General features: G+C 39.3%; 1 pseudogene; it reads right to left on the bottom strand.

Annotated features, from left to right (window-relative positions):
• Positions 1–14,902: 14,902 nt before the first annotated feature.
• Positions 14,903–19,256, bottom strand: LOC139923308 (chymotrypsin-C-like; annotated as a pseudogene).
• Positions 19,257–24,389: the final 5,133 nt, after the last annotated feature.

A 24,389-nucleotide genomic window follows, 5' to 3' on the forward strand; every position in this document is an offset into this window, starting at 1 on the left:
AGAAAATCCCTACAAGAGACTGTGCCAGAGACTTGGGTAGGAGGAGAGAAGTTCTGTCCATGTTCATGCAATTCCTACTGTCCTCCAGTAGATGTTGATAAAGGTCACAGATTACTTAATGCCCCTTTAAATGTCTAAAACAGGGATGGTCAAGGTCAAGAGTCATTCCAACCAGGGTGTTAGGGTTCACATGGAGTCCGTCCCACATTTGTTTCCCTTTTTTTCTCTTGATGGGACAGAAAGGCCTCTGAAACAGCATTTTACCCTAACCCTTTTTTTTTTGTCTTTTTGGTCCACCAGGTGGAGTGGCCCACCCTGGTGATTTGATTGTAAGTGGAACACTGATGCATGATGTATAAAACATTCAATGTGTTGTGAAATGATGTTGCTGGAGACACCAGTTGGTGGTCCAGAATGCAAAATTGGAATTGACAGAAAGTGTGCAGCATGATTACACCAGAAGTGACCATTTCTATCCACTTTAATCCCATGGTCAAGACACAGGTGTCAGAAATGAAACTTCTCCTTCTTCACACTTTATAACTTCCAATCCTGGACAAGGTTAAGTGTAAGGTGTGTGGGAATGCACAACATAATAGATACAAGCAGGGGCGGAAATCACGGGGGGGACAGGGGGGTCCGGACCCCCCCTTCCTGGGACTAACAGAGAGTTGTCCCCCTCAATATATCATTGTAAACATAACTATATAATTTTAAATAATATAATAATATGCATTGAAAGCACTTGTGCTAATTATAGACGCAAAACAATGCGTTTTTAAGTTTCGAAAGATTGAGTCCCTCTCTCATACGCCTCACAGTGGTTTGGTCCACTGCCTACCTGCCTCCCCGAACCCCCCCACACACACATTAGCCCTCGGTACGAGTGTGTGTGGAGGATCTCTGGAAGTGTGTCAGTGGTGGCAGACCTCCAGTAAGTAGCTGAGGTTAACTTAAAACAAAGGATGTGTCAGACATTTTTCTTTACTTCTACCACTCAATAGAATAAAACACATTCACAATTGTAATCAGACTACATTTTGTTCCGTTACCTCGCGGTTGAATCTCGTGCGTCAGCGTGTTGGTACGGAGCCGCGTCTCCTAATGCATGTGTGTGTATGGAGGCAGGAGGTCTATCCACAATTAAAATCATCATAACTCGCTGAATTTTCGACCGATTTTCAAGCGGTTTGGTTTGTTACAAATGCCAGACATGTATTTATGATACAGAATAGTTGGTTAAATTAAAATGCGGGATTTCATACCAAAATACTTTATCTTTTGTAGATGGTAACAGTAATATTTCTATAATATAATATTTAAGATTAACTTACCCTATGTAATTAGGTTCTAAGTATATTATTTTTTTCTTACTGCATGTAAAATGGCTGCCACTATGTTATTTTGTTCATAATTTTGGAAATAAATGAAGACTTAATTAATAAAAAAGACATAATTACAACAAACATTATGTTAAATATAAGTACGTTTCTGGCAGGCTTCATAGCGTTCTGGACTTTTACACATTGACAGCAAAACATTAGAGATCTGCTTTTTCGGGAAAACAAAATCTAATTAGGCATATATTAGCTTTAGTTCAGTTAATGGGTGTTGCATCTCACCTACTACTGTAAATAACCTGCATGCTGTGTGTGTGTGTGTGTGTGTGTGTGTGTGTGTGTGTGTGTGTCTATTTGTCAGCCAGCCAGGTCAGTTAAAATGGCAGAGAAAAGAAAAACAGACATCCGATCATTTTTCAGTGCACTGTAAACCTGAATGCTCAAATTAATTAATTGGATTAAGTAGTGAAAACTTAAAATATGTTAAAAAATTCTATTAACTTAAACATTTTGAGTGCCTGTAGCATTTTCTTACTTTTGAGTTCATTAAACTAATAATTTTCGATTCATTTGAACTATTTTTGCGGATTAAGTAACCAGAATTTACAATTATAGATTCAATTGTACTTAGAATTCTACAGTTTCAACATTAGTGCGTCTGACGTCAGCAACGTCAGTGCGGGTGCGGGAACGTGCCAGAAATGGTGGATCTGCAGCCTCGTGTGCTTCTGTGTTCTTCGTTTCGCCCGGTATCAGCGCTGTTGGATTAATTGTAAGTATTAAACACGAAATTAGATTTTGTTTTAATGATTTGTTGATATTTGGAAGTTGAACGTGCTGAGCTAGTATTCAGGTTAGCCACGTAACGTTAAGCTAGCGGAACTGTAGCCTACCTGAATTGGATACAGTGATGCTAGTTAGCCAAGCAGGCTAGTCAGAGGCTAGCTCCATTGGGACTGGCGCTACACTGCGTGGGCGCCAATCTGTTACACGTGTGAAACATATTGTGTGAAAATATTTGCAATATAGTATAAAATCGGGGCTAACGCTTTACAGCTCACAGGGGAAATGCGTAGAAGAGTAGCGGCCATTTTTCAGACCTTAATATGAAAACAGTTGGGAGAAGCCAGACAAAAGTGAGATTTTATACTTAATTGCAAGTATATTCAAAATATGTTTTACTCGTCTAAAAGAAAAGGGTTCAAGGCTTTCAGAAATCTTATCATATTGGCAAATTTTGGTCTGGAAACGTTGCCTACATTAAGGGTTAATGGCGCAAAGATTTTGTCCGGGTGATTTTTAATGGAAGGCGAGACTGGCGCCCACACAGTGTCAGGAGTTTAACAGAAATGCCTGCATTGTTTGCATTACTTGCACGTACAGTTAAAGATGTGGTTGTGGAAACTGTTTATGTCAAACCTGCAATGGTGCATAGCAGAATGTAATTTATGACACTGTGTTCATAATCCAGGGAAACCAATCAGTGTTTGAGTTGCAGTGCTGAGTGAACAGCCAACGTCACACCTTCACCATGTGTCATTAGGTTAAATGAGTTGGTTAAACTAAAGAGAAGTTATATTAATTCAAAATAAAGTTGGCATTACAGGTTTTAGCAAATACTTTCATGGATATTGGACCAATTTTGAAATTCTCACACCGGCCCAAGCCTACATTCTGTATAGTTTCACCAAATTTGACTAATGTTGAACTGACTAATTGATGTCACTGTACTGTCCTTTTCCTCTTTATTTAAATGTAGGTGTATGCAGAGTTCCAGCGGATCACAAACCAGAACCTGCCCAACACATTCTATGCTGAGCTTGATCGCCACACTCCTCGTTTGATGACCTTATTCAGACAGAAGGCATCCAAAACTGGGAAGACAGCAGATGCTTTGGCTGAAATTTTTAAAATCCATGATGAACAGGTGAAGAGATTACACATTTCACATGTTAAATCTGTGTAATATTGGTGTTATTTTTAATGATTCAAGTGAGCTTTTGAATTACACAATTAGTCCTCTCTATGTCTTTGCCATTTCTCTGATTGCCCCAGATAAGTCGGCAGGTTATTTGTGGATTTATGTCCAGATATCAATGTGGTGGCCAATTGCTTGGGACTCTTTGGCATCAGGTTTGATTAGTTAATTGATTAGTTATTTACACGTCTGTTGTAATCTTCATAGGAGTTACATGATATCCACACAAGGCGTACCACTGTTCTACATGCCCTTCCTGTGTATCTTCGTGAGGAAATCTCTGGATTTTTCAGAGCATGCATGGTAAGTCCCTTTGAAGAATTATCAGGCCCATTACCTTCTCTTTTGTGCCCATGGTGTTTTAGATGAAGTGGATGTGATTAATGTGATCTCTCTTTCATTCTTTCAGGATGATACTGATGAGCCAGAGATTGGGGATGCACCAGTGGCCCTCCTTACAGTCGTCAGCGACAGTGCCATGAGTCCAGTTCACTACCATCCTGTGAGAATCTCCGTCGTCCTAGAAAGTGATGTCGTGGTCAACCTCCCCAGACTTGCCGATGCCTTCCTGGTAATGTTTGGCCTGATCTATGCACTACATCTCAGCTATCCCAAAGGACTGACCAACACTTTTGAATTCACTCAGAAAATTTTACTTGGTATGGAAGGTGGTAAACTGTCACCCAGGCTGCAGACTCTCAAGAATGACTTGATGATACATGTGTAGTAGGGATGGCAAGATCTGCGTATCTCATGTTACGATTCGATACGTGATGTGGGGTTCACGATGCGATACAAGACATTCTGAGACACAAATCTTTCCACGATGGCACCAGCTCGCTAGAATGTAAACCAAAAAAAATGTCATTACAAAGTGCAAACAATGTTATTTGGATGGAGAGTTTGTGAAATTTTAATGGGCAAGCCGGGGCAATTTTCATTACTACAGCAGAATAAAATGTAGCTAATATCACATTTTTGTATTGTGATATATTGAATTTTGATGTATTGTCCCATCCATTCCATGTGTAGAAATTGGTCTGAAAAGCGGAAAAAAGGCTATTTTATGGTTGGACATGTACCCTCTAGTTCAAAGTTATTTACTTACTACTACGATTTTCAACCAGGTGTCCCAAAGTACACACTGTACCTTTGGACTTGTTAATGTAACAGTTTTACCTTTTAACATTTCTTGTTATATGTAGAGTTGTACGAGGAGTTTGTAAGCTATTCATGACATTTATGAAGGTTTGTTTACAAAGTTGCTGCACTAGGTTATCAACCCGATGGCCCAGATGTACACACTGTGCCTTTATACTTGTTAATGTAATAATTAGACATTTTAACAGTTTTAGTGAAGAGTGAGAGAATTACATGCAAAGTTTATAAGCTATTGGTGACATTTATGTAATTTTGTTCTTAAAAGTTGCTGCCCTACTGCCCTAAACAGGTTTTCAGCCAGATGGCCCAACGTACACACTGTGCCTTTGCAATTGTTAAATAGCTTTTCATATATATATATATATATATATATATATTTTTTTTTTTTTTGTGTATATTTTTTAGATAAATATAGTTTATATATTTCTCTGTTTTTTCTTTTTTATAGTTATTTATTTGTCTTTCAAATATTTATTTCACTGTGTGTGTTAAAAGGGAGAGGGTGGCACGAAAAGTTTACTCTTGGAACAATTTTTGAGTTCTCTGCACTTTGAATATGGTGTATATGTATATTTTTTAAGTTAGTGGTACTCATTGTAATTAAGGCAATCAGTTGCCACAATTTTTTTAAGTTTCGAGGTAAATGATTTTAAGTTTCAAGAAGTCAATGTTTTTGAGTTGTGAGTATGCAAAAGATTTAAAAAGAGACTAATAAATATTGAGTTTATTGAACATGAAACGCTCAGTTTGTGTACTTAAAATTATTCAGTTATGTTAACTTATTGTATTGAGAGAGATGAATGAATATTCTAAGTTGCATTAACTGAAAATATTTGAGTTGACTTAATCAGTAATTTGATTTAACGCTAATCAAATGGTACATGTAACACTAACTCCAAATATTTAAGCTCTGAAAACGTGTGACTTTTGAGTTCATAAACTTAAAAAATCTAAGGCAATCAGTTGCCTTAATTTTTTTGAGTTCTGCTAACTTATTTGGGTTTACAGTGTGCACCGAAACGCCAAGTAGAAAGACCCCAGTAATATCAAAGGCAATTTGATAAAATCTTCATAAGAAAGGAATGAAGTGCTTATGGAAATGTTTCATAATGGACCTCTATATACATTTAATACAACAGTACTTTTGGCGGCACCTTTGGTGTCCCCTTCAGGAATTGCTCTTGAGAAATTTTTCTGTTTATTGTCCCCCCCAACAGTGAAATGAAATATCCGCCCTTGGATACAAGGGTACTGAGGCAATAGATTGGTCTATGTTTTTTTTTTGAGACAATGGAGATGGGCAATTTTGACACATGCAACTTGTCAGACAGTGTTAAGGGTATAGTGTTTGGAGGTGAGATGCAGGTTTAGTTGGGCAACTGATGTAATTTCTCTGGGCAACAAGAAGATGCAATGTCACAAAGCTTTGAACAACGAAGCAAAAATATTATCAATATTCTGCACAAAACAGTCAATGCATATGGCAGACCAAAATAGTCACAATTAAATAAATAAATATGTCAGTGAAATAAATAATTACATAAATAAATACATAAATAAATTAATAATTGATTGATTGTTTTCCTTTCATTTAAAATGTATTAAATAATATTATTCCAAATTAAAGTTTTCAAAGTGGTTCTTTTATTTACCTTTTTCTTTTTTCATTGCTTTTTATTTCATAACACTTTTCATAATGTCTTAGCCGTCTGTCAATCAAAGTGAATGGGGCGGGATCTATTTGCTGATTGGGTAATCCTTTGCAATCGATTATTTTTCCTGGCTCTGAGGCTGGTCTTGCCCCATGGGCGAAATGCCCTTAAAAAAGTCATAATATTACGAGAATAAAGTGGTAATTTTGAGAAAAAAGTCAAAATATTACTTTAATATATTATCAGCACTAAGGACCTGACACCGCGGGAGAGAAGAGGAGCAGTTCACTTCCCCACAGCTCCCAGCACTTCAGCTACACTCAGCTAACAGCTAACAGGTAATTGTAGGGAAAGTGTTTGCTAACTCTAGCTATGTTTAGCATGCATTCCTACCTATGATTCCTACTATGGATGTCAATTTTGGGTAATTTTTCTTGGCCCAACATCTGTCATCGACCCACATTATTAACAGTTAACTAGGGAGATTTTTAGGCTAGGCTACTTCCTGGCTCTGTTGAGTGCACGGATTCTTGTATTGATTACTGTCTTCTACCATGACAGACATTACTGTCTTCTACTACGATTCCATTCTATTCTACTACAACTCTAGTATTTTTACTGTAGCTCTACTGTCATATAGTATGACTCTAGGCAAAGGCAAGGCAAACTTTATTTATATAGCACATTTCATACACAAGGCAAAAACAATGTGCTTCACATAAAACAGAAAAAATACATACACAGACCACAACTATTTAAAATGACATTAAAAAAGAAAGATAGAGATAGAGATAAAATAGGTAAAACACACATAAAAGAAATAAAAGAAATAAATAAAGAGAAAAGCCACAGAGAAAAGGAATGTTTTGAGCCAACTTTTAAAAGAGCTGACAGTGGGAGCACATCTCAGTTCTTCTGGAAGTTTATTCCAGTAATTGGGAGCATAATTACTAAAAGCAGCTTCACCTGATTTAGTTTTCACCCTGGGAACAACTAACAGACCGGTCCCAGATGACCTCAGAGGTCTGGGTGGCTCATATCCTAAGAGCAGGTCAGAAATGTATTTTGGAGCTAAGCCATTTAGCGCTTTATAGACAAGCAGCAGAATTGTAAAATCAATTCTATGGCACACTGGAAGCCAATGCAGGGACCTAAGAACTGGTGTAATGTGTTCTGTTTTCTTAGTCTTAGTCAGAACTCTGGCAGCAGCATTCTGAATGAGCTGTAACCGCCCCAGAGTTTTTTTGGGGAGACCGGAGAGAAGACCATTGCAGTAGTCTAACCTGCTGGTAATGAAAGCGTGTATCAGCTTTTCTAAATCAGGTTTTGACATAAGACCCCTTACTTTGGCTATATTTTTAAGATGATAAAAAGCTGATCTTGTAATGGTATTGATATGTTTGTTAAAATTGAGATCGGCATCCATAATAACACCAAGATTCCTAGCTTGGTCTTTACTCTTGAGAGACAGGGAGTCAAGGTGAGCCCTAATTGTCTGCCTCTTTTCCTTAGTGCCAAAGATAATCACCTCAGTTTTGTCTTTATTTAGCTGAAGAAAGTTTTGGCACATCCAGTCATTAATTTCCTCAATACACTGAATCAGAGAATCTACAGGACCAAAGTCACTTGAAGAAAGAGATATATATACACTGTAACAAATTTCCCTGTTAAATTACAGTAAACTACTGGCAGCTACAGTTGCCAGCATGAAACTGTTATTCTACAGTGTACCTACTGTAATTTACAACAACAGTTTATTACTGTAAAACATATTACAGTACTGTGCTGTATAGAATATAAGCTTTACAGTATAATACTGTCAGCTGTTTGGTTGCCATTATACTGTTATTTTAGTGTTCCTACTGTAATCTCCATAAACAGTTTATTACTGTAAAATCTATTAAAGTACTATAGAATGTGATCTTTACAGTATAGAAGCTAATGATTTAAAAATGTTACATTTCAAAATGAAAACCCCTGAAAATTGCTAGCATAGAAATGACTTGGACAAGAGATGGCTTTACAACATTAGGCTTTTATTAAAGCCAGTGCAGTATCAAACACATTCAGTAACTGACAAATTTAAAGTAATTACATTTTTGTGAAATACAGTCCATAAAAACACCATTCCTCATGTTGAACAGGTTCTCAATCTGCATGTCCTAGTCCATGTACCCTGAATTCAGTTTCCTTTTTTCTTGAACTATGACAAGAGATGGCCATGTAACATTACATTTATTAAAGCCACTGCATCAAACACATTCAGTAGCTAACAAATTTCAAGTAATGAAATTCTTGTAAAATACAATCCGTAAGAAGAATTAATCATGTCAAACAGGATCTCAACAATCTGTATACAACTTGCATACCATACTTAATGTACCCTGCCTTCAGTATCCATCTTTCATGAGTTATGATCATGTGCAATAGAAAGCGAGTGAAAGAACAAACCTGGAACTGCACAATTGAGACAACTGGACTGAACTCTACTGAACTGAACAGAACACAATGCTGAGACTTGTTACCTTAAAATGACAACATGAACATCTGGTTGCAGTGTGGGCTATTCCTTTGTGAAAGTGAGGTCCTGTGTGGAGATGTGTTGTGGGCTACATAAAGCCCCACTCAAAGTCCATGAGGTTTTTTATAAGGGTGGCCACATGGGGATTCACAGTTGCTGCCTTTTTCTGGACCAGCTTCCCCGTCTTCTTGGACACCACCTTCCCCTGGCTGGCCTTTGTTCCCCTCTCGGGTTGATACCAATGAAGCGCCTAAAAATGTAATAACAGAGAAAGCATATAAGATATTAGGTGTGGTAAGTAAAGATTATTTGCACTTAATACGGAACCCCATCGCATTCACCAAATAAAGATTCTAAGATGTTTTCTCATGATAATGACCTCTGTGTAATTATGAGAGAATGATCTCATTTTGAGAAACTATTTTATCATTATGAGAAACGAAACATTTCTCAACGAAACGAAACTTTTCTCATAAATAACAGACCAGTTGTTGCCATTATGACAGTATCTGAGTCGTCTTTATTTCAACTTCGGTTTGAGGCATTAGGAGACATTGGTATCTTTGAGTAATGTAGACAGCATTAGATTACTTTGTCAGCAGTGTTAAGCAGACTGATTTTTAGGACTTCGGTCTGCAAACTTCAAGATAAAAATACCCATTACAATGCTATCCTTAAATGATTTCAGAACAGTATTTTGAATGTAAAATAAATATCACTAAAATGAATCTGATGACACCTAATGATAATGCCATATACATTACTCAAGGATACCAATACATCCCAATTACTCACACCAAGGAGGAAATAAAAGCAAATCAAACTAGTGTCATAATGGCCTTATCTTCTGGCAAAATATCCTGTTAATAACATGATTAAAGGCCAATTTTGGTATTTTTGAAGTTAAGACTGTATTTCTGACTTAAAATAGTAGAAGTGCAGCCTAAGTGCAGTCTATTGCAGTTCCAAATCGCTGCTGTGGTTAATGTAGCCTAAATAAGGTTGGCCAACAAAACTGTCCTCATAGATTTCAAAATCTGGAAAGTGGGTAGTCATTGTCAGTCTTTATACCAAGATAAAAAAGAAAAAAAAAGTTGAAACTTTCCCATCTACCTTGGTTAAATGACTGACAATGGCTACCTGCATTCAATCATTTTGAAATTTATGAGGTTTTTTTTTTATTTTGTTGACCAACCTTATTTACTTCATGAACTGGAGTATTTGAACCTGCAGCAGATGGAGGCAGACAGAGCAAGGAGAGAGAAGCAGAGGACACAACCTGTAGCAGCAAGGCTGATGGACTAAAGACTGAACGTAGGACATTTATGGGTGTTTTTCAGTGCTACATCGCAGATGGCTTAAATGGAGTCCAATTTTTGGTGGCAAGTTTCTCAATACTAACGCAAATAGAGAAAATGTTGTATTTACCAATATACACCATGGTAGAGAAGTCACAAATAAAGCCTAACTTGTAGTAACTTCAGAGAGCTCAAGAAGTTTTGTGAGCCTACACCATTACTATAGGTGTAGATGTGGGAATGCATTCAAACACAAGGCAAAGAAAAATTTAGAGGTGAAGGAAATGCCTAAAGCCAATGGAAAGACCCCAAAGAAGGGGAAAAGACAGCTTCAGATATGCATGCATTATTCTGGGTCCAGACTGCACACCCAAGCGCAGTGAAGCCCTCCTCTATCCCCCTCACTCTATTTCTACATTTCTTTCTCTCTCTATCCTCCTCTCTCTCTTTTGATATCAAATTCAAATTTAAATGAACTTTATTGGCAAACACGGCAGATGTGAGAGCAACCTAATAACGCTCTGTATATCTATCTGGTCTATTACTCTATATATTAGCATGTAATGTGTATACTTTTCTGACACTTTGCTTATATATTTTGTTCTGCAGTGCTTTGGCAACACAAAAACTACTGTCATGCCAATAAAGTTCTTTTAAATTTTAATTTGATATTAAAAGAGAGAGGAGGGGGATAAAGAGAGAGTAATTCTCTCTCTTTACCTCCCACCCCTCTCTCTCTTTATTTCTCTCAAACACGGAAGCGCCTCAAAGCACAGCCTGCCTCCTTTTGGCAACCATGTTAGTCGATTGGATTGTTCAGACTGGTCGTGCTGCGGCGTGGAGCTCTGCACATGGCTGGTGCAACGATAGTTTCAGTGTCTAGTCGGTTTTCTCTGCATGCTGCAAGCAAATTTCACAGGAAGAAGAGAACTGCCAATAAGGTAACCATGCAGACTGTATTTTCTAATGTGTTCTGTTGACCTTTCAGAAACAGCGGTGATGCTATTTCTAACAAATACAGCTGATGGGACATTGTGAAATTTGATCAAAATATGAAAGAAAATCAAGAGAAATTAAACTTCAGGAGAGCAGTGGGAAAGGGGCGCATGGCTCACGCAGAGCTCAACACAGTGACATGGCCAGTCTCAACAGTCCCATAAACATTAGTCCCATTAACATGGGCGCCAAAAGGAGGCGGGCTGTGCTTTGAGGCGCTTCCGTGTTTGAGAGAAATAAAGAGAGAGAGAGGTGGGGTGAGGTGGGAGGTAAAGAGAGAGAATTACTCTCTCTCTATTCAAAAACATGTAGTGTGATAATACATTCGGTCTGAACCCAGAGTTACACTTGAATGCACATGCCAGCTTCAACTTCAACTCGCTATCAAAAGGAACAACTGTAATCGGAAAGTCGATATAGGAACAAAAGAGAGAGCCACTGATTTAAGGCACAGCTTATAGTAAATGACAATTCAACATTCCTGAACAGAGCTGGGAAGAGGGGCAAAATATCCAAACAATATTTAAGACTAGCAGAGGATTTACCTTTGAACAAACTCCAGTATCCTTGCAGCTTCCTCTTGGTATTGCAAGTTGAACACAGTAGGTGGCGAAAACTGCAGCAAGCCCTGTGATGAAGCTTGGTTGGATGCCTTCACAGATGACATGGCTTTCAATGCTGATCATCCAACGTCCAATTGTGACTTCGTCACCAGCAACTGATGCAGACAACAATTATAGTTAATGTCCCGAAACAGTATCAAATATGGGTATCAGGGCCCTATCCAGGCATTTTTAAGGTATTGGGATTGGCTACAACACACCCGATGAAATTTTGAGCAATATATTTTCCCTTTTTTACTCTATTTATATCGAGTATCATAAGTTATACTGCTGCAAATCATTACTTTCCATGACTTGGGATGGCAAAAACAACATCGATGAGAGAACTACATCCATGGGAGAGCACAACAAAACATAAGTTTATGAGACAGATACAGAAAGAGAGAAATTAGATAGACAGACAGACAGACAGAATGACTTATGTTCTATACTCCATGCCTTGCTTAGGTGACACTTACCCAGCAGTATCAGTCGTGGACTGGCTGGGAGGGTCAGGGTGCGCTCAACATCGGCTGCAGTGGCAGAAATAACATGGACAATGGTATCCAAATTAAGAATGAAATTGTGTGTACAGTCATAGTAGACATAAAAAAAATAATGCTAAACAAAACTTACATCAGCAAGGAGTATCAGTCCCTCTGTTCTCTCATCGAAGTAGGCCATCAGCAGCTGGATGACGCGAAGAACATTTCAATCAACTTTTTGGCTCTTATTTGCATCAATTTGCATAACAAGCAAGTTTCCCCTCCCTAGGTGGGGAGAAAAGCAACATGACACATCCTACAAACCTTTTCACTTGAAATAGCCCCACAACAAATGGTAAAATACAGCCTAGTCCCTTACGTAGATTTTACAACAAATCAATGGAAGATCACATCTTACCTCGGACATTTGATTAGATTGCAAATTACGTTAGCTAACATAAGTTAAATGCGAATGACCAAGCTAGCTAACTTAGTTTGTTGATTTGATTGCTTAGAAACTCAATCCCGTGGCTATGAAAATCAAATAAATCGACACGTTACTGGTAACGTGGTTCAACAGAAAGATATACAATTTTGTCCACTCAGAGTATGCTAGCTAACGTTAAATGAAAACATTAGCATGCATGCTTGCAACATGCGGTTAACACCAAGTAACGTCAAGCAGTAATTTTGACTTTGTTAGGCTTATGTCATTTCTGCAAAAAAAACAACAACAGTCAATACAATGTAAATTCAACACAAAATGACATAACAGGGTAACGCTGACTTTGATAAGATCGCAATTAACTTACCTTGTAGGCGAGGAGGAAAGCAGCTCCGTCCACTTCTGTGCTGGCAGGGTCAGAGTCGGGGTGAAAATCGTCTTCTTCAATTCTTCCTCTTCTTATTATTCTTTCTTCTATCTTGAATAAAATCACTGATCTATAATATTTTACGCCTATTTTTTTTTTTTATTTCTTTACGTTGACTGTGTGCTAAATGAGGTGGTGGGACTTGATGCAACATGACTTTGCTCATGGGCGGACAACAGACTCAAGTCTGACTTAACTGAAAAAGAAAAAATACTGTATTATACCGTAAGATTGTACAGTAGCTTGCTGTTAATATTTTGTTCCTCAAAGGCATCAACATTTACAGTATTCAACTGTATTTACGAAGAACGGTACATTACTGTACAAAATTTCCTGTATTTTTACAGCAATTTGTTACAGTGTAGAGCTGAGTGTCATCTGCATAATTGTGGTAATGAATGCTATTTTTCTGTATGATATGTCCTAGTGGAAGCATGTAGAGGTTGAATAAAAGAGGGCCAAGGATTGAGCCCTGTGGAACTCCACAAGACAAGGTTACCGATAGACACAAAGTAGTTCCTCCCTTGCAGGTAGGTCTTGAACCAATTTAAGACCGGGCCAGAGTCCAACCCAATTTTCTAGTCTATCTAATAATATTGTGTGATCAACAGTGTCAAATGCAGCACTAAGATCCAGAAGTACAAGGATAGAAAGCTTGCCTGAATCAATACGAAGATCATTCACAACTCTAATAAGGGCTGTCTCAGTACTATGATGGGGTCTAAATCCGGATTGGAAATGATCAAAGTGAGCATTTGAAATTAAATAGTTGTTAAGCTGGTTGAAGACAATTTTTTCCAGGATCTTACTAATAAAAGGGAGATTGGAAATAGGTCTGTAATTACTTATCACAGAGGCATCCAGGCAACTCTTTTTTAACAGAGGCTTAATAGCATTTGGGAAAACACCAGACAAAAGAGAGCTGTTAACAATTTACAATAGCTCATTCGGCAAACAGCTAAAGACATTTTAAAAAAAGCTTGTGGGCAGAGGGGTCGAGGCAGCAGGTGGACGACTTAAGCTGTTGTATAGTGTTCTCAAGTGTTGAGTAGCCAATAGCAGTAAAATTTGCCATATTACTTACATTATTTATGCATGAAGGAAATGGAGGCATAACCTTCCTGTTAGACATGGAAGCACTGATGGTTTGTCTGATACTCACAATCCTATCACTGAAAAAGGCGGCAAATTCATTACATTTAGCAGTAGAAAGAAGCTCTGGGGCAATGGATGCTGGGGGATTTATCAGTCTATCAACAGTAGTAAAAAGTGTACGTGCATTGTTTGTATTTTCACTAATGATCTTGGCAAAACAGGATTGTCTGGCATTTCTCAATTCTATGTTGTAGTTTTGAAGCTCCTCTGTAGATATCATAGTGAACCTGGAGTTTTGTTTTTCGCCATTTACGTTCAGCCTTTTGGCATTCTCTTTTCCGTTGTTTTACAGACATAGCATTTCTCCAGGGTGCTTTTTGCTTACCAGAGATTTTCACCTTAACTGGTGCAATGTCATCAATGGCATTCCTAATTTGACAATTAAAATTTTCACAGGCCCTGAGGCAGGATGTCTGCAATTGTCAAGTTGTTTCACACTTATCAAATTTGATAAGTTTGCAGCATGGAGAGGGTACGTCTTGCTTATTCTACTACTAGTCAAAACAGGAATGGGGAAAGTTACAGGCACTGACGTAAAAAGTCTTGGTGGTGGTTGTGATCCAGCAATACGTGTATTGGGTCCCAGCTTGATATGGGAAATTTCATGAGTACCAGCTACACTGTAGCAGGGACCCCAAGGCCATCAGTTGTTTGCTTCTCCGGTGTTGATATCAGCAACGCTGGTGTGACACAGTGCGCTTGGCGCCTCCAGGATGGATGAAGGTGGAGGGGGGCAGGGAGGGGGAGGGGGGCAGGGAGTTGAAGGGGGGGGCATGGGCGAGGGGGACGAGGGGGGAGAATTGATGAGCGGGGCTTTGGGGGTGGTGGAACCTGAGGGCTGGCTAGAACGATGCGGGGAAGGGGTCGGGGTCGGGGGTGAGTTTAAGTCCGGCATTCACCAGTTCTTCCATCTTATCTGTGAATCCTAACAGAGGGGAGGCGGGGGAGAGGGAGGGGGAGGGGGAGGGGGAGGGTGATCTGGAGGAACAGAGAGCTCCAAGCTGAGGCTGGGTCAGGGACTGGGGCTGTGGTGAGAGTGACTGGTCATCTGTGGGTTGCTGTTGAAGTTGGGACTGAAGTGTGTCAGAGTTGAGTGAGTGTATCCGGGAGGGGGGCAGATGGGTGATGAAGGGAGTAGAGGAGATTGTCCGTTAGTAGTTTCACTCCAGACCCGTTTAGATGGTGGCCATCTGCTCTGAAAAGGTCTCTACGCCCCCAGAACAGGTTAAAGTTATCAATGAAGTTCAGTCCTTTTAAATTGCAGGTTTTGGACAGCCATGTATTCAATCCAAGTAAAAAGTTCAATGAAATCCAGCTTCAGCAGTTCCGACTGCTCTCTGCGAATATCATTTGTCCCCACATGTACAATGATTTGATTCATTTCTGGGTGGTCAGACAGTACTTGAGAGATTTTTTCACTGATGTCACAGACCATTGCACTTGGAAAACAACAAGTTTTGATCATCTTACCGCTTATGTTTCTGATAGCGGCGTCTCCAACAATGAGAATGTCCGGCACAGGTGTCCACTGGGGGGCCAGGCTTCTTGTCCGTCCAAGTCCGTCCGCCTTTGACTTTAACCCTTTATCTGTGCGCACCTTAGTCCGTCGCCGTTCTTCCTTGTGCAAATGATCAATAGTGGTCGCCATTTCTGATTCACACAGATGCAATAGTGGTACAAATCTATTTTCCAGCCGTAATGTCGGGGATGACTGCAGTCTCTTATTTGCATTAGTCTGCTGTCTATTTGTGTGATTATTTTTGGGCTTTGCGCCCAGCGTATACCAGTGGGTAGTAGACTCAGTCTGTTCAGTTAGTTTCTTTGGTACTGGTTCAGGTTTACCAAGTTTTGGGAAGGTTATAGAATCATTCAATGCTGGCACTTCATTAGCACTCTGAGCCTGAGTTCTAGGCTGTTTTAACTCACCGACTGAAGACATTGGAAGTGTGTCATGAAGTTCTCTGTCATTTTCCAATGCAAAAATTCTGGTTTCTAGTAAAGCAATCTTCTGTAGCAGTTTATGGCAGTCCAGAGTGTGAGGAGGCATCGTGTATTCCCGAATGGTGAAAATGTTTGAAAATAGGTGATCACGACCTCTGATCACTTTAATCCTGTAGAATTAGTAGTTAACAGGAACTCCCACTCGTATTTTTGTGCATTGCAGCCGGAAAAACAGGAAAATATTGCCGAAAAATAGATAAGCAGGCAGGAGCAAAGCAGAGAGCGTCTGTAGTGTTGGAGAGGCGGAAGCAGATCTTTTTTTTAACACAATACGTTCTTCAAACACAAAATGTTTTATGGTTTAGTACAATAGCCTCTTACTGTAATGTCTGACAAGGTTGGAGAACACTTTGGGAGGGACCGTGCCTCCATGCAGAACATTTCAAGATCCTTGATATTCTTAGGTTTGTGCTTGTGGACTGCCCTCTTCAATTCAGACCGCAGATTTTCACTAGGGTTCTGGAGACAAGATGACCATTGCAAAACATCGATTTTGTGTTCCCGCAACTATTTCTGTGATGATTTTGATGTATGTTTGGGGTCGTTGTCTGGTTGAAAGGTCCTTCCGCGGCCAAGTCTCAACTTCCTGGCAGAGGCAACCAGGTTTTGGGCTAAAATATCCTGATACTTAGTGGAATTCATTATGCCATCGATCTTAACAAGATCTGGACCACTAGCAGTAAAACAGCCCCAAAGCATCAAAAATTTCTAAAACTTTTTGACTATTGCCCTGGCTGTGCTTAGTGGTATTTTACTATCTGTCTCCTCTGGGTTGAAAGCTCTTTGATTTTCCACAAAGTGATGGATGACATCACTTTTACATGTGTGCAACCTCATATTTTGACCCCAATGAAACAGGAAATGATGAAAGCAATACAGCTGGATTCTGAGATCAATAAAAAAAAATAGAATTTTATTTATTTTATACAATAAATTTTGCTCATTTGGTTAGGGTTAGGGTTCAACTGTTCAGGCAGAGATGACCAGGGAAAATAAATATCTGGGTAAATATGATGATCAAGATCGATCAAGAAGTTGCCTTTACATTTTTTATTTAATCACACAGGAATGTCTTTTTGCAAGGCAACACTTGAATAGATGTTACTCCTGTGTTTTCACTTGGTTAGTTGGTTGGTATTGGAAGTGTTGCCTACATTGCCTACAAAACTGCCAGGTGTATCAGCACTTTTATATCCTTGATACGCACACTGTGTAACATTTTGGTCAATGTTGCAGGATTACACAGCCCAAGTAGATGGATAAACACTCTCACATCGTCTACATGGCAACTTCTAATGCTATGGTATTATGCTGCAAGTCTGACTTCAATTCCTGTTGACCGACACATTGCCTTGTCATCTTCTCCAAAATGTTGCGTGTTGTATCACAAGCTATATTCATGTAAAGAATGGATTTCTGTGCACTCCTACCACTGACAATTGGTTTTCAAAGTATGATGTCTAATGTCACTTGAATGACACTTCAATGATTTCCTTTTAAGTAAAACCATTTTCCTGCTTTTGTTTCAGCCCAACTTTAAGAGCCACATAATCACCACCAAGAAATGGCTGCCAATCAATAGCTGTAGGTTTTAACGTTAATTGCCTTGTCACAAAGACAGTAAACCGTAAGTACACTGAATCTATCTGCAGAGCTGTAAGCAACAGAGAGAGCACTGCACTAACATTGTCAAGTAGATCTATGCACTGTACTGTAAGGTGCTTTGGACAGAAGTGTCCACTAAAAGGTACAAGCCAAGCCCATTTCCACTCACTGTTGATCCAGGAGATATAGGCGCTGACGCGGGTGAAGGCGGAGGGCTTCTTGGGGTAGTTGCAGCCCATGCTGGAGCCGAAGTTCACCACACCGCGGACGTCCCGGGAGCCGTCAGGGTTCTGGCGGTTCAGGGGGCCACCAGAGTCTCCCTGAGGGGTAACAGAGCCAGACGTGATGTTCAGGCAAAAGATGGCGAAAACATTTAGAAATTGTACATATATAATAATCATTATGGCACTGTGTAAAACTATTCTAAACTGTAAGGCTGGTATATTTTCACAGGAACTCCATTTCTATATTACATGAGACTGTAGAATAAAATGTAGGGGTTGTGGGAAATGAATGTGACTCACGTTGCAGCTAGCCAGCTGTCCATCTCCTCCAGCACAGATCATGTTCTTGGTGACCAGGCTGCCTCACCAGTCAGGCTTGGTGCAGTTGGAGTGGCCGACCACAGGCAGGAGGGCCTGCTGCAGGAGGTCAGCGATGGGACCTCCAGCTGTGGAAAAGAACAGGGCATTCAAATTTAGCGCTGTAGTCAAGACCACCTTAATCGAGTCCAAGTCAACTCCAAGACCAGCTCCAGTTGAGTTCAAGTCAAGACCAGGTCCAAAAAGCGTTGAGAGCAAGTCAAGGCCAAGACCAAAATAGGCAATAAACAGTGTACATGTGTTCCCAAATGTAAAAATAAAGCTTAAGGTGTTTCTTAAGGATCAACAGAGATGATAGCTCTGGACTGTACCCTTCAACCAACTAATTAATGTATTTTTTAACGTAATTTGGCCCATGAGGCAAGACCAGCCTCAGAGCCAGGAAAAATAATCGATTGCAAAGGATTACCCAATCAGCAAATAGATCCCGCCCCATTCACTTTGATTGACAGACGGCTGACACATTATGAAAAGTGACATTATGAAATGAAAAGAGTCATTATGAAATAGAGAGGAGCAATGAAAAAAGAAAAAGGGAAATAAAAGAACCACTTTGAAAAATGTAATTCTGAATAATGCCATCATGTAATTGAAAATAAAAGCCATTTGAAAAAAAAAAAAAGTTTTTGTGAAATAAAAATACAACTAAATATAGTCATGTTATTATGAAAACAATAATTATTGAATTTTTTGAAATTAAGGAATAAAATCAATCAATTATTAATTTATTTACTGATGATATTATATATTTCTGTATTTATTTATGTAATTATTTATTTTACTGACATTTATTTAATTATGACTAATATGGTCCTCCATAAATGCAAGGTTACTGAGGTAGTTTACACTGCAACAGTCAACTATTTTAACACAAGGGGAATTTTGCCAACTGTGAATAACTCTGACCAAGAGTGTTTTTCCAGTATTCTTTTGTCCCTTACAGCCCACTGTCCTCCACACTGATCTGTTCCCATTTGCCAGTTCCCATCCCTGCTGAAGGTGCTATTATCACCATTACCTTAAAAGGCTGCCTGGGCCTCATTGTCTTGACTCTGGTTGCTTGCTCAACTATTCAAGAACAGTTCACATTGTAAATATTGTAAAATGTCTGGGCCAAATACCAGGACACAGTGAGGGTATCTTGACTTTTGGACACAGAGCACAAAGGCGTGTCAAAGGCTCTGCTTAATGTTGTAGCTACTCGCACTGTAAATGCAAGACTACAAAGTCATAGATTTATAAGAAAAAACCCTTGTTGCTCCATGATGAAGTTGCGGTCTAGGGTTCAGCCTCCTCATCCTCATACCCAGCCTTAACCATGAGTGGAGAAATTGCAAAACTGATCACGGATCAGTCATCTCCTGTTAACCTACTCGTAGGCCCTTCAGGCTAAAGCGGATGTCCAGAATACTTTAGAGGATTAGCTTGTTTGGTATTGTGAACATTCATCAGCCCTATGTCATGTTAACCTTGGTGACCAAACCCAAGGCTTCTGCTTTAATCCTCCACAACAGTTTACTGCCAATACAGATTCACACATCACTGGCTGATTAATAAGACCGTCGACAAGTTCCACAAGCTCTATTTAGAGAAAAAAAAAAACGATTGCATGCAGGTACATTGAGGTCAAATCAGATTGACTTTCTGTGATTAATTTTCCCAATAAATCATTCCCCCATTTTTAAACTCAAATCAAGAAATCTGGTAATAGAAAAAGAGGAAATAAAAGACAAAAGATTAATTGGTTGAGCAATTTTGAACATGATCAGAATTATGAGGGGGGATGGCTCACTTCCCGTTTCTGTGTCTATCCCACCAGCTTCATTTGTGCTTACTTAAGGGAACATGGGATATTTATCACAAGGTATTGCATTAATGTCACATTTGTGAAACACCATCCAGGACTTGAACTCACAATCTATGTGTATTCAACTGCAGGTCAGGAGCGTGTTGAGCTAACCCAGCAGTGGCATGATATGTGCTTTGTTTGTACTTTGAGTTAATGTGTGAACAGATCACATAAGGGGGGGGGGGGTCAGAAAGCTGTAAAAAATTAAGTTTTTTAGATAAAATTCTGAAATCTGACAAGCCTAATCTAGACATTATGTTAAACATTTTTTGTGTTTTCATGAAGATGAAGATTGATGCCTTCATAGGCGAAAACTGGATGTGTAAATACGGTATGCTCTATTCTCCATTGACTACAGTGTATTACATGACCTGAGAATTAAAAATTCTGTCAAAAACTCAGTTTTTGAGATAGAATTAAGAGTTGGTTAGAATTAAGAGTAGTAAATGTGTACAGTGCCATTTACAGTCAGATATTTTTATTCACTGTGGACAAATGAAAATCCCCTGAAAGCATGTAATCGTAGAGATCTGACAATAGGCTACTGTGCAGCAATTTTTGTGACATTTGAACGAAATTTGTAGGACTAGTCATGTTTAATTAGTTTTGCAGTTTTGTGTGGTGGATTTCATCATTTCCACTAGATTGTAGGCTAGCTGTTTGTACAAGTTTCTTCTCACTTGGGCCTATATTTTAGTTGCAAAGTCGGATGACATACACCTGATTTTAATGCATTTTTAAACTTTTGAACTTTGGACTGATGGTGGTGCTAGAGGGATTTGTTGTATCTATCAATGTTCCAATTTTCGTAACAATTGACCAATCAGTTCTACAAGCTGCTTTAGCCTCCCACTGCAGAAAAAAGAAGAAATAAAAGAATAAATATTAATAGGTTGAAATTAACCACACTACATTTCAGTTGGGCTCTTTAATCACAAGATAAAACCACTTATTGCAACAAATGGTAATATGATGGCAGTTATGGATCCCTGCTTATCCAGCAAGCATGTTGAAGGTATAGCAGGGGCACCATGCAAATCCCTCAAACCACAGAACCATACGCCAAACATAACTGGTGCAGCCGATTCTTAAGTTACCAGCTGATAAGTAATAGAAAAATCAATAAGTAGCAACAAGCTTGATGCAGACCTCGAGCGGTGGCATCAGATTGAGCCGACATGAGAGGATGCAAGCATGCATCCTGATCTACTGTTATGTGAGTAATCCATGTGAAGCAACAGCCTGTTGCTGACCTCAGCTAAGTTGTAAGTCAGAGATACAAGCATGCATCCTGTAAGAGGTCATTCTATAATTACATGAAGGTCGATCCAGTGCAATTTCCCTTGAATATAGCTATTGAATCATAGGTGAAATATGCAAGCTGCAGAGTCTAGAAACAAGGGAAATATATAACAGAGTCAGTGTAAGTGAACCCAATCAACCACCTTATGCAGCATCTGTTATGTCATATGCAATTTATTTACAACAGCAATATGTATCAATTAGGCTATTTGCACTCATGGCTTTGAGCTGAGACAACATCAAGATTCCAGTCGAATATAAGTGAGAGATTCTTTGTGGAGCGCAATAAATCCTCCAAAACAAAATTGCTTCTCACTAAAATGAGCTGCAAAAAGTGACCTTGACTTTAACCTGATGGTGGTGCTAGAGGGATTGATGTAAATGTGCACACAGATGCATTTGGGACTTGTCTATGAACTGAGCAATTTTGATCATGATTGGCCAAAGCGTTGCAGAGATATGGCCAACTTCACCGTTTATTTGTTTTTGCTGCCAACTTCATTGGCTTCAGTCGAAACTCTTGAATAGCTTGAATGTGTACCTGCATTTTTTGGACTGACATGTATCGATGTGCAAATTTTCTTAAAAATTGACCAATCCGTTGTATGGGCTGCCATAGACTCCAATTGCAGAAAAAAGAAAGAAAGAACATGCATCAAGAACTCATTGTATTATAGTGTCCATGCACATTCTCATTATAGAGTGCGTTTATGTAGTCCTGAACTTATGTATGAATGCTTGCTAGATATTATTACATAAACACGGTATGGTTTTAGTTTGGTCTCTCTTTATTTCATTCTCCAGAATAAGAACAAGAAGTAAAAACCATAAAAATATCCAAAACAGGAGAGAGATAAAAAATCATCAGTTGAAAGCGACAGCAGCACAGTGGTTGAGTTTTGCTGCGTTCTCATGCTCCACACACCTTTAGCCCCGCTCAGTCCGGTCCATTCAGAACACTTTACACTCACTTTACAGCATCATTTTCTGCATGTTCAATCATTTGCGAAGGCCTGCACACAAAACAGTTTTTATGATATGTAAATCCGGCATCTGAATGGACTAAATTGAAACGTTTCACCATCTGAGATAACGAATAATTTGAATTCCAATTAATTTCTCTTCAGCGAAGAAGCAACAATGCAGCAAGCAGCTTCTATTGTGCAGCAGGCTTGCAGTGAAGAGTGGCTACGTCTGCACAGGAAGACCTTTCAGAGGCTCGGGCATTCCACATGCATTCAGCTGCAACCTACAAGTGGGAACAGGAGTGGGAAACGCAGGAATTTCCCACTGCCCGCGAGACTTTGAACGGCGAGCAGCACTTTCCCGTCCCAGAGCAGTGAGGAGGAGTGTGAGAAGAGCATGAGAACGCAGAGTAAGGCTCGGAGGAGAGAACAGATAAGAAGCACTTTACAGACACAGCAGCCTTCCTCTCTCCTCACCTCTGCTGTTCACAGATCTATAGTGACTTGATGGGAGGCAGTTTGGCAGAGGTACAAATACAAACACGGTTAATGTTGTCTACATCACAGCTATATACCTCATATCACAATTGACTGGGTTTGGTCCAAACGCTGCAAAGAGAGGAAAGCTTCATAGACGCAGGCTTTTACTCCGAAAAGACATCATTCCATTTAGGAAATAAAATGTTCCAAGTAAAATATTTTCAAAATAAGTCTCAATACATCCACTAAAATGCTACTATTTTCTAGGCTAAATGTTTAATAAGCTAATCATTAGACACACACAAGTTCAGCTCTAATCAGTTAATTCAGAATCAAGATATGAAAATAGGGATAAAATGTACACCAAGATATTAACAAACAATGGCTGAAAACCTGAGCTACACAAAGCTATGTTTCATTTCAGTTTGGGAGAGATTCATTCACACAACAGGCAAGTGGGTGTGGACCAGGAACTATACAGACAAAAGACTAAACTAAACAACACTGACACTAGTAATCCAACTTCAAGTCTGTTAGTGAAGTCTCTTTGGAAACACACATGTAGCGTAGAAACACACTTCTGCTTTCACTGTATACACTATAGGGAAGTGAGCATAGGATGGGTGGCAAACCATTCATATATTTTACACTGACTGAGATCCCAAACTATGACTATCCAGGTGATACACAGGTCTACACAAGTCCAGGTTCAAGCTGTAAACTCACACTCACACACTCTAAGCAGTAAAGCTGTCACGCTAAGACTAGCAGAGTTAATATGAGGGTGTGGTGATTCTACACCTGTCAGTGGCAACAAGACCTGATGGAATGCCAATTTAAATGTTTCCACAGAAGCAGAGTTTAAAAAAACGACCAACAGCTCTTTGGCAGAGGCGGTTGCGTCTGGTGCCGGGACAGCCAGGGTGCGGCAGGGTGGAAAACTAGTGCGACTGCTGCCTCGATGAAAGATTTGGTAAATCAGGTTTGGCAATGCGGAAGGAGGAGGAGAGGAAACACAGCGCTTATGTTGAAACTCCCTCTTCCTCTGACAGCAAAGTGAGTGTGGCAACATGTTTCAGCTGCTGACTCAGTGAGGATCTCAGTGAGACTTGTAGTCTGTAGTGTAAAATCTATTCATTTGGGGTAGGTTTACGTTTTTGCATCAATTTAGCACATTTTGCCTATGTGTCCATGTGATAAAAATGAATCCATGAATTTGACATGGAAACAATAGTAAATCATGCCAAAGTCTGTGCAGGATGATGCAATCGTCAATAGTTTGAACTGAAATTCAGCATGAGTGTGCTGATTCGGTGGTTTTTGAGAAGCGTATTCCCAGTCCAGGGATTCTCTTGAATTCATGGAGTAGATAAGAAAAGTCATGGAAAAAAAGGACATTTTACAAATGGGTTATGTAACAGGAATCTAGGCTACTAGAAAGTATTTTGTAGTTTTTTTTCATGCATATTCATTGCACTTGATGGTGCTTATCAGCTGTTTTTGTACATTCAGCAGCTGCTTTGAC

Source organism: Centroberyx gerrardi, chromosome 4 (genome assembly GCF_048128805.1).
Source record: "Centroberyx gerrardi isolate f3 chromosome 4, fCenGer3.hap1.cur.20231027, whole genome shotgun sequence".
Taxonomy (NCBI): domain Eukaryota; kingdom Metazoa; phylum Chordata; class Actinopteri; order Beryciformes; family Berycidae; genus Centroberyx; species Centroberyx gerrardi.